Raw genomic sequence first — 12,130 nt, forward strand, 5'->3', positions numbered from 1 at the left:
TGTCCCCAGGGACGGTCTGCTGTCCCCAAGGACGGTCTGCTGTCCCCAGGGACGGTCTGCTGTCCCCAAGGACGGTCTGCTGTCCCCAGGGACGGTCTGCTGTCCCCAGGGACGGTCTGCTGTCCCCAGGGACGGTCTGCTGTCCCCAAGGACGGTCTGCTGTCCCCAAGGACGGTCTGCTGTCCCCAGGGACGGTCTGCTGTCCCCAGGGACGGTCTGCTGTCCCCAGGGACGGTCTGCTGTCCCCAAGGACGGTCTGCTGTCCCCAGGGACCGTCTGCTGTCCCCAGGGACCGTCTGCTGTCCCCAGGGACCGTCTGCTGTCCCCAGGGACCGTCTGCTGTCCCCAGGGACCGTCTGCTGTCCCCAGGGACCGTCTGCTGTCCCCAGGGACCATTTGCTGCCCACCACAGGGACCATTTGCTGCCCACCACAGGGACGGCCGGGGACGGTCTGCTTGTCCCCAGGGACGGGGGTCTGCTGGCCCCAGGGACGGTCTTCTGTTCTGAGTCTCAAACCATTGTTCGACTGAAACTCATATGGCATTTTAATTTAATTTTAATTAGGCTCATCAATATTATCAATAACAACACGACAGAACCTGTTGTAGTCACCCCCCCCTCACATTCAGGATAGCATTGCCATGCTCCATCCACCCTGTTATCTAGTCTAACCCCCATACAGACCATTCCTTAGATAGTATACTACTAATGACCAGGGCCATGCTCCATCCACCCTGTTATCTAGTCTAACCCCATACAGACCATTCCTTATATAGTATACTACTAATGACCAGGGCCATGCTCCATCCACCCTGTTATCTAGTCTAACCCCCATACAGACCATTCCTTATATAGTATACTACTAATGACCAGGGCCATGCTCCATCCACCCTGTTATCTAGTCTAACCCCCATACAGACCATTCCTTATATAGTATACTACTAATGACCAGGGCCATGCTCCATCCACCCTGTTATCTAGTCTAACCCCATACAGACCATTCCTTATATAGTATACTACTAATGACCAGGGCCATGCTCCATCCACCCTGTTATCTAGTCTAACCCCCATACAGACCATTCCTTATATAGTATACTACTCATGACCAATACTACTTTAGACCAGGGCCCGGCTAGTGCAGTATATTGTATACTACTAATGACCAGGGACCGGCTAGTACAGTATATAGTATACTACTTTTGACCAGGGACCAGCTTGGGCAGTATATAGTATACATAGTATACTACTTTTGACCAGGGCCCAGCTTGGGCAGTATATAGTATACATAGTTTACTACTTTTGACTAGGGACCGGCTAGTACAGTATATAGTATATTACTAATGACCAGGGACCGGCTAGTACAGTATATAGTATACTACTAATGACCAGGGACCGATAGTACAGTATATAGTATACTACTAATGACCAGGGACCGGCTAGTACAGTATATAGTATACTACTTTTGACCAGGTACCGGCTAGTACAGTATATAGTATACTACTAATGACCAGGGACCGGCTAGTACAGTATATAGTATACTACTTTTGACCAGGGACCAGCTTGGGCAGTATATAGTATACATAGTTTACTACTTTTGACTAGGGACCGGCTAGTACAGTATATAGTATATTACTAATGACCAGGGACCGGCTAGTACAGTATATAGTATACTACTAATGACCAGGGACCGATAGTACAGTATATAGTATACTACTAATGACCAGGGACCGGCTAGTACAGTATATAGTATACTACTTTTGACCAGGGACCAGCTTGGGCAGTATATAGTATACATAGTATACTACTTTTGACCAGGGCCCAGCTTGGGCAGTATATAGTATACATAGTTTACTACTTTTGACTAGGGACCGGCTAGTACAGTATATAGTATATTACTAATGACCAGGGACCGGCTAGTACAGTATATAGTATACTACTAATGACCAGGGACCGATAGTACAGTATATAGTATACTACTAATGACCAGGGACCGGCTAGTACAGTATATAGTATACTACTTTTGACCAGGTACCGGCTAGTACATTATATAGTATACTACTAATGACCAGGGACTGAATAGTACAGTATACTGTACAGGAAGAGCATGCCATTTCAGACAGCGACATGAGTTGACATGTATAGTATAGTACTAGTATAGCAACAACACAACAGTCTATATAGACCATAATGAGGAGACAACAGTCTATATAGACCCTAGTGAGGAGACAACAGTCTATATAGACCATAATGAGGAGACAACAGTCTATATAGACCATAATGAGGAGACAACAGTCTATATAGACCCTAGTGAGGAGACAACAGTCTATATAGACCATAATGAGGAGACAACAGTCTATATAGACCCTAGTGAGGAGACAACAGTCTATATAGACCCTAGTGAGGAGACAACAGTCTATATAGACCATAATGATTAGACAACAGTCTATATAGACCCTAATGAGGAGACAACAGTCTATATAGACCCTAATGAGGAGACAACAGTCTATATAGACCCTAATGAGGAGACAACAGTCTATATAGACCCTAATGAGAAGACAACAGTCTATATAGACCCTAATGAGGAGACAACAGTCTATATAGACCCTAATGAGGAGACAACAGTCTATATAGACCCTAATGAGGAGACAACAGTCTATATAGACCCTAATGAGAAGACAACAGTCTATATAGACCCTAATGAGGAGACAACAGTCTATATAGACCCTAATGAGGAGACAACAGTCTATATAGACCCTAATGAGACAACAGTCTATATAGACCATAATGAGGAGACAACAGTCTATATAGACCATAGTGAGGAGACAACAGTCTATATAGACCATAATGAGGAGACAACAGTCTATATAGACCATAATGAGAAAAATATAATATGTATATTTTATGGCTCCTTTTTGGTTTATTTTCTTGAAACCTTTCTTGATGATTGTAGCCTTGAGGTGTCTGTCAGAGAAGTAGGCAGCTCTGTTGTCCCTGGGTGTGTCCCAATTGCTACCCTATTCCATATGTAGTGCACTCCTTTTGACCAGAGCCTTTGCCTTTAAAGTAGTGCACTATGCAGGGAATAGGGTTCCATTTGGGACAAAGTCCCTGTGTTACCAAACAGGGCTGACGGTAGAGCTGGTTACCGTCCCTGGCTAGCAGAATTAATCATCATTTACTGTCATTTAGCTCACGTTGTTTTAGTGTGCAGCTTACTCATTACTTCAGGAAGCAGAAAAATAACAATTAGAAACTATCAGAAGACTTTGACAAAGCTCTTTCAGTCTCTTGTTCTGGCCCTTTAATGATAGGAATTCATTTGTGAGATACATCCACATTTCCTGCTTAATTATGTGACGATTTTAAGGAACAAATGTTTGGTGGTTCTTTTTACTTTGTGTTTGTTTGTGTGTCTGTTGTGCGCGTGTGGCTCTTAGCTGACATTGTGAATAGACAGGCGTGAATCACCTGGAATTTCCAGTTGAACAAATAGTAGAGCCGTCGCAAATTGTGATTTCCTGATCAATCCGGTTTATTTCCAAGTTTCAACAGGGAGACTGTTTTCTAATTGACTGGTTGGGAGGTTGTTTACAAGGTTTCCACTGAACTTGTGACTTGATTGGATTAGAAACACGTGACTTTAAAACAATAACAACACAGCAGCCTGAAACTCTCCTGATTGGTGTTTCATTCATCCATCAAGTCATCAGATTTCTATGGTAAAACTACTGGACAGCCCACTCACTCATTAACACCTGACATTTCCATGGAGTCCTGGGATCCATATGAACTATAACAAACGTCATCCACAATATACAGGTATGCCATATACTGTAAGATAAGTGAGTCATTAAAGGGTTAAGGAGAGTTTCAACAACTTCTTCCATTGAACTGTCACTGTCTCTAATCTATAAGAGTTATGGCTTCCACTGAAATGATTCTGTACATAATTACTACAATAACCAGGCACGTACACAGAGAGGGTTCTACAAGTCCACAGAGAGGGTTCTACAAGTCCACAGAGAGTGTTCTACAAGTCCACAGAGAGGGTTCTACAAGTCCACAGAGAGGGTTCTACAAGTCCACAGATAGTCTTCTACAAGTCCACAGAGAGGGTTCTACAAGTCCACAGAGAGGGTTCCACAAGTCCACAGAGAGGGTTCTACAAGCCCACAGAGAGGGTTCTACAAGTCCACAGAGAGGGTTCTACAAGTCCACAGATAGTCTTCTACAAGTCCACAGACAGGGTTCTACAAGTCCACAGAAAGGATTCTACAAGTCCACAGAGAGGGTTCTACAAATGCTACCCCCTCTCTTGTGAAAATACCCCCACAAAGAAGATTGATCCATCATAAACTGGACGTACACTGAGTGAACCAAACATTAGGAACACCTTTTGTAAAAAGAAAAGAGCAGGTGTTCTTAATGTTTTGTACACTCAGTGTGCGTACCCTTTGTAGACATGAACACCTGCCCTGTAAATGTCAATACACGGCCCTGGCAATTCTCCTGAAGGGACCTACTATGCTATAGAAGTGACCTAGAAGTGTTTAACTCGTTCCATGGTACTTTCCTGCCTCACCAGAGAGTAGAGGAGGTGAGAGACCGCCCTTTCTGGGAAAATAACACCATTGAGTCTCCTCCTCCAAAGCTTAAAATAAGAGCAGACACACTCTTCTCTCTCAAACACAAAGTTTAGTCGTCGGATAGTTGGTCGCTGTGCTGAAAATATTCCAGAACCTGTAAGTAAAATATTGCCTCTCATTGATAATGATAAAAGTGAAAAGGTTTGTCTATATCTGATAACTATGGATGTTATAAATGTGTGATATTTTTCAAGATATTTTTTTCTTCATGTCTTTTCAGAAGAACCTGACAGCCTGTTGATTTAAGATATGTTATTACATTAGATATGTTTGCATAGTGCCAGTGATGAAGTCATCTAATTTAATTGAACATCTTAATGTCTTTTGCAGATTCCTGACCTACGCTCCTAAGCACAGATCTAGGATCAGCTCATCCTCATCAAATCCAAACCAGGACGTTTAGAATTCACAAGGGGAACACTGACCTCAGACCAGCGTTTAAACCCCACGTCTTCCTGCCTAGACACTGACTCTCTGTCCAGAGTTCCTCTGTGCTCCAGCCGTATATCCATCCAGCCATGGGTCTGATGAGCGAGGACATGGAGTGCTGCGTCTGCCTCCAGCCCTACTCTCGCAGGGAGAAGATCCCTCGGATGCTCCACTGTAAGCACACATTCTGTGGGCTGTGCTTGCAGGCGATGTCCAGGCTCCAGAGCGGCCTACTGACAGTATGCTGCCCCCTGTGCCGTTGGATCACCTGCACCGAGCCCAGTCTCACCGTGCCGGGGTCGCTGTGGGTTAACACTGAGATCTGGGACCAAATACTAGACACACAACAGGAAGAAGAGGAGGAAGAGAGGAAGGAAGCTAACAGACAGACACAGACCACTACACAGAAAACATGGTGAGTACACCAGGCAATGGTGGATGGATTGATAGACTGATTTAGAAACCTGGAGAAACCTTCCTCTGCTCCCTGCTCTTCCTCTCATTTTGTTCTGTCTCTGTTGCTCTCTCTCAGCCATCACTGTCTTCCATCACTCTCTGCCATCACTCTCTCTTTTGCTGCACTCTGCTCTCTCTCTCTCACGTTTTCTCTCTCTCTGCTATCACTCTCTCTCGTATCTCACTTGTTCTCTCTCTCTCTCTCTCTGCTCTCTCCCTTTCTGTATCAATTTATCTGTTGGTCTTGATCTCTCTCTTCATCAGTTGTATTGTTGAACTGTGATGGTATTACTTTAGGTGACAGTTTCCTTACGTTGATCGTATTATGGTCGTATTATGCAGCTAGGACAGCTTCCTTTTTAGGTTGAGAAGTCTGTTCAATTACTAAATTGTAATTCTGTCCGTCCGACTCTCTCTCTCTCTCTCTCTCTCTCTCTACTCTGTTTATTTCCCCCTACTCTCTTGTCCTCCAGGTCTCCATCAAAGCATTGTGGCCTGAGGATCAAACTACAGAATTTCCTGAGGAGGATGAAGCACAATGTACTGTAAACCGAGAAGAAGAAGAGCAGAGAAGAAGAAGACTGTATTTGACCATTTCAGAGTAGGAGATACTCATTGAGTAATGAAGATAATTCACCAAACAGGACCGACCGGTGATTTTCCATAATGAAGCAAGATTGAACCAATTATTAATATGCTTTGGGTTTGATTGACTTTGGGTATGTGTAATGTTCTCAGTCAACTTACCTGGTAAAATAAGGATTAAATAATAATATTAATAATAAAGGATGGATTGGGGGAGGGAATAAAAAATAAGATTTTAAATGGATTGAGGATGAAAGAAAGATCAAGGAAGTTATGGAAGGAAGGAAGGAAATAAGTTATGGAAGGAAGGAAGTTATGGAAGGAAGGAAGGAAGTTATGGAAGGAAGTTATGGAAGGAAGGAAGTAAGTTATGGAAGGAAGGAAGTTATGGAAGGAAGGAAGGAAGTAAGTTATGGAAGGAAGGAAGTAAGTTATGGAAGGAAGGAAGGAAGGACGGAAGGAAGTTATGGAAGGAAGGAAGGAAGTTATGGAAGGAAGGAAGGAAGTTATGGAAGGAAGTTATGGAAGGAAGGAAGTAAGTTATGGAAGGAAGGAAGTTATGGAAGGAAGGAAGGAAGTAAGTTATGGAAGGAAGGAAGGAAGTAAGTTATGGAAGGAAGGAAGGAAGGACGGAAGGAAGTTATGGAAGGAAGGAAGGAAGTTATGGAAGGAAGGAAGGAAGTTATGGACAGACAGACAGACGGACAGACGGACAGACAGATAGATGGGTGAAGGTTAGAGACTGTATGCTGTACAATGTGTGCCGTTTACAATACAATATACTGTGAACTATATTTATAATAGGTGTTTAATGATTTGATAAAAGGTGTATTACTGCGTGAAGAGAAGTATATGTTTAGTATTTATTGTTACATCATTTAGAACAGTTTCATATTGCAGAGTCTTGTTTTTATCAATGTAATTGTCTGCATCATTTCCAATCCCCCATATAAGGGAAGTGGGATTTGTTCATCCTCATTTGACATGTTTTATTTATCTGTTCTGTTTGAAGAACATGTTTTTATACTGGAATTATATTTATTGGTTAATAAATACATCCACTTTAAAATAACCCTGTCTTAGAGTTGTGAAATTGCTTATTATTATCATTACATTAGGAAAGTAACTGTCCGATATCCAACTATTTATGGCCCCCAAATAGAGTTGTGGGTGTGAATCCACTACACATTCTACACTACTATTTCCTACAACACAAAACAAACCCAAAACATTCCACTGTCCTTGGTTGTGGTGTGTGCAGTACATGACTGAAATCCCTCTCTGTCGTCATCATGTTTCAGAGAACCCTGTACGCATTCTAGCAGATGAGATTCCCTAAAAACACATCAGTTCGATCAATAACTGGAATTGACTTTTTCATCGCAGGATAGGAGAATTTACGCAGCAGGTTGGGAGGATTAATGTTGCAGGTTAGGAGAATTAATGTTGCTGGTTAGGAGAATTAATGTTGCTGGTTAGGAGAATTAATGTTGCTGGTTAGGAGAATGAGGTTAAGGTTAGGAAAAGGCTTCAGGTTAGCAAGAATGATCTCCCTGTCTCCAAATACCATGTCAAACTTCCTGTGATTGGTGGAACTCATGTCTGTTTTGTTTGTGTACGTTTCATTACATGCTGTGAGTTATTGCATTGGTCACTAGGCTGTCTTGAAACCATGAAAAAGCTCTTCAAATAGACAGACAGGTTGTGTCTGAAATGGCCCCTATTCCTTATATAGTATACTACTAATGACCAGGGACAGATAGTACAGTATATAGTATGCTACTAATGACCAGGGCCCAGATAGTACAGTATATAGTATACTACTAATGACCAGGGACCGGCTAGTGCAGTATATAGTATACTACTAATGACCAGGGACCGGCTAGTACATTATATAGTATACTACTAATGACCAGGGACTGAATAGTACATTATACTGTACAGGGAATAGAATGCCATTTCAGACAGACGGCGACATGAGTTGACACGTCTTGGGTTGTGTTTGTTGTCAGTCAGTCAACCCATGAGCCAATCAGTTCAGTTCGGCTTCGTGAGTCTCCCTAACTGTGGTTACACAGGGATTTAGAGACCAATATGTTTAAACATCCAATGGACTTAGCTGACTAGTATAGCAACAACAGAACAGTCTATATAGGTCCTAATGATTAGATAACAGTCTATATAGACCCTAGTGAGGAGACAGTCTATATAGACCATAATGAGGAGACAACAGTCTATATAGACCCTAATGAGGAGACAACAGTCTATATAGACCCTAATGAGGAGACAACAGTCTATATAGACCCTAATGAGGAGACAACAGTCTATATAGACCCTAATGAGGAGAAACAGTCTATATAGACCATAATAAGGAGACAACAGTCTATATAGACCCTAATGAGGAGACAACAGTCTATATAGACCATAATGAGGAGACAGCAGTCTATATAGACCCTAATGAGGAGACAGTCTATATAGACCCTAGTGAGGAGACAACAGTCTATATAGACCCTAATGAGGAGACAACAGTCTATATAGACCATAATGAGGAGACAAGTCTATATAGGTCCTAATGATTAGACAACAGTCTATATAGACCCTAGTGAGGAGACAACAGTCTGTATAGGCCATAATGAGGAGACAACAGTCTATATAGACCATAGTGAGGAGACAGTCTATATAGACCCTAATGAGGAGACAATAGTCTATATAGACCCTAATGAGGAGACAACAGTCTGTATAGACCCTAATGAGGAGACAACAGTCTATATAGACCCTAATGAGGAGACAACAGTCTATATAGACCATAATGAGGAGACAACAGTCTATATAGACCCTAATGAGGAGACAACAGTCCATATAGACCCTAATGAGGAGACAGCAGTCTATATAGACCCTAATGAGGAGACAACAGTCTATATAGACCATAATGAGGAGACAAGTCTATATAGGTCCTAATGATTAGACAACAGTCTATATAGACCCTAGTGAGGAGACAACAGTCTGTATAGGCCATAATGAGGAGACAACAGTCTATATAGACCCTAGTGAGGAGACAACAGTCTATATAGACCATAGTGAGGAGCCAACAGTCTATATAGACCATAGTGAGGAGACAGTCTATATAGACCATAATGAGGAGACAACAGTCTATATAGACCCTAATGAGGAGACAACAGTCTATATAGGCCATAATGAGGAGACAGTCTATATAGACCATAATGAGGAGACAACAGTCTATATAGACCCTATTGAGGAGACAACAGTCTATATAGACCCTAATGAGGAGACAACAGTCTATATAGACCATAGTGAGGAGACAGTCTATATAGACCATAATGAGGAGACAACAGTCTATATAGACCCTATTGAGGAGACAACAGTCTATATAGACCCTAATGAGGAGACAACAGTCTATATAGACCATAATGAGGAGACAAGTCTATATAGGTCCTAATGATTAGACAACAGTCTATATAGACCCTAGTGAGGAGACAACAGTCTGTATAGGCCATAATGAGGAGACAACAGTCTATATAGACCATAGTGAGGAGACAGTCTATATAGACCCTAATGAGGAGACAACAGTCTATATAGACCCTAATGAGGAGACAACAGTCTATATAGACCCTAATGAGGAGACAACAGTCTATATAGACCATAGTGAGGAGACAACAGTCTATATAGACCCTAATGAGGAGACAACAGTCTATATAGACCCTAGTGAGGAGATTAAAGTCTATATAGACCCTAATGAGGAGACAACAGTCTATATAGACCCTAGTGAGGAGATTAAAGTCTATATAGACCCTAATGAGGAGACAACAGTCTATATAGACCCTAATGAGGGGACAACAGTCTATATAGACCCTAATGAGGAGACAACAGTCTATATAGGCCCTAGTGAGGAGACAACAGTCTATATAGACCATAATGAGGAGACAGTCTATATAGACCCTAGTGAGGAGACAACAGTCTATATAGACCATAATGAGGAGACAACAGTCTATATAGACCCTAGTGAGGAGACAGTCTATATAGACCCTAGTGAGGAGACAACAGTCTATATAGACCCTAATGAGGAGACAACAGTCTATATAGGCCATAATGAGGAGACAACAGTCTATATAGGCCCTAATGCGGAGACAACAGTCTATATAGACCATAATGAGGAGACAACAGTCTATATAGACCCTAATGAGGAGTCAGTCTATAGAGTGCGTTCAGAAAGAATTCAGACCACTTGACTTTTTCCACATTTTGTTACGTTACAGCCTTATTCTAAAATGGATTATATATAGTATACTCACCCATGTACACACAATACCCCATAATAACAAAGTAAAAACATGATTTTCTAAATTTTAGCAAATTTATTAAAAATAAAAACCGTAAATATCACATTTACATAAGTATTCAGAGCCTTTGATCACTACTTTGTTGTAGTACCTTTGGCTGCAATTACAGCCTTGAGTGTTCTTGGCTAGGACTCTACAAACTTGGGAGTTTCTCCATTCTTCTCTGCAGATCCTCTTCAGCTCTGTCAGGTTGGATAAGGAATGTTGCTGCACAGCTGTTTTCAGGTTTCTCCAGAGATGTTCTATCGCACAGGTGTCAAACTCATTCCACGGGGGGCCGAGTGTCTGCGGGTTTTCGCTCCTCCCTTGTACTTGATTGATGAATTAACATCACTAATTAGTTAGGAACTCCCCACACCTGGTTGTCTAGGGCTTTATTGAAAGGAAAAACCAAAAACCTGCAGACACTAGGCCCTCCGTGGAATGAGTTTGACACCCCTGTTCTATCGGGTTCAATCCAGGCTCTGATTGGGCCACTCAAGGACATTCAGATACTTGTCCCAAAGCCAAACCTGTATTGTCTTGGCTGTGTGCTTATGGTCCGTGTCCTGTTAGAAGGTGAACCTTCACGCTAGTCTGAGGTCCTGATCGCTCTGGACCAGGTTTTCATCAAAGATCTCTCTGTACTTTTGTCCGTTCATGTTTCCCTCGATCCTGACTACTCTCCCACTCCCTGCTGCTGAAAAACATCCCAACAGCATGATGCTGCCACCACCATACTTCACCGTAGGGTGTGACGCTTGGCATTCAGGTCAAAGAGTACAATCTTGATTTTACCAGACCAGAGAATCTTGTTTCTCATGGTCTGAGAGTCCTTTAGGTGCCTTTTGGCAAACTCCAAGAGGTCTGTCATGTGCCTTTTACTGTGGAGTGGCTTCTGTCTTTCCGTTCTACCATAAAGGCCTGATTTGGTGGAGTGCTGCAGAGATGGTTGTCCATCTGGAAGGTTCTCCCATATCCACAGAGGAACTCTAGAGCTCTGTCAGTGACCATTGGGTTCTTGGTCACCTCCCTGACCAAGGTCCTTCCCCCCCGATTGCTCAGTTTGGCCTGGTGGCAAGCTCTAGGAAGAGTCTTGGTAGTTCAAACTTCTTCCATTTAAGAATGATGGAGGCCACTGTGTTCTTGGGGACCTTCAATGTATTTTAATTTATCTCGGAACCAGAATCCCCCAACAGAAGCTTGCCAGCTCACTAGCTACTAGCTAACCTTTAGCTTGAAAAGCTCTCGCCAGTTTGTACAACGCGACTCAAACCAGAGCATACCGGACCTATTTTCTCTCCACAAACTTGGATTCCTACTGCAAGCTCTGGACCATCGCAGATAGCTAGCTGCCATCCGAGTGACTAATCATTGCTAACGTCGGTCCCGAAGCAAGCGACAGGGTAGCCTAGCCTAGTGGTTAGAGTGTTGGGCTAGTAACCGAAAGGTTGCAAGTTCGAAATCCCGAGCTGACAAGGTACAAATCTGTCGTTCTGCTCTTGAACAAGGCAGTTAACCCACTATTCCGAGGCCACCATTGAAAATAAGAATTTGTTCTTAACTGACTTGCCTAGTTAAATAAAGTTAAAATAAAAAAATGTACCTGGAGTTAGCCCATGCTAGGCCCTATCTCCCAGCTAGCTAAACAGGCCCATCAGCCACTCCTGGGCTAC

General features: G+C 42.6%; 1 long non-coding RNA gene across 2 annotated transcripts; it reads left to right on the forward strand.

Annotated features, from left to right (window-relative positions):
- Window positions 1–618: 618 nt before the first annotated feature.
- On the forward strand, window positions 619–7,189 carry LOC129851282 (uncharacterized). Of its 2 annotated transcripts, XR_008758955.1 has the most exons (3): window positions 619–4,743; window positions 4,978–5,491; window positions 6,006–7,189. It is a non-coding gene; the product is annotated as an uncharacterized LOC129851282 (long non-coding RNA). The 2 variants fall into 2 exon arrangements; XR_008758954.1 differs by having other exon boundaries at window positions 619–5,491.
- Window positions 7,190–12,130: the final 4,941 nt, after the last annotated feature.

Source organism: Salvelinus fontinalis, chromosome 3 (assembly GCF_029448725.1).
Source record: "Salvelinus fontinalis isolate EN_2023a chromosome 3, ASM2944872v1, whole genome shotgun sequence".
In the NCBI taxonomy this organism is placed as follows: domain Eukaryota; kingdom Metazoa; phylum Chordata; class Actinopteri; order Salmoniformes; family Salmonidae; genus Salvelinus; species Salvelinus fontinalis.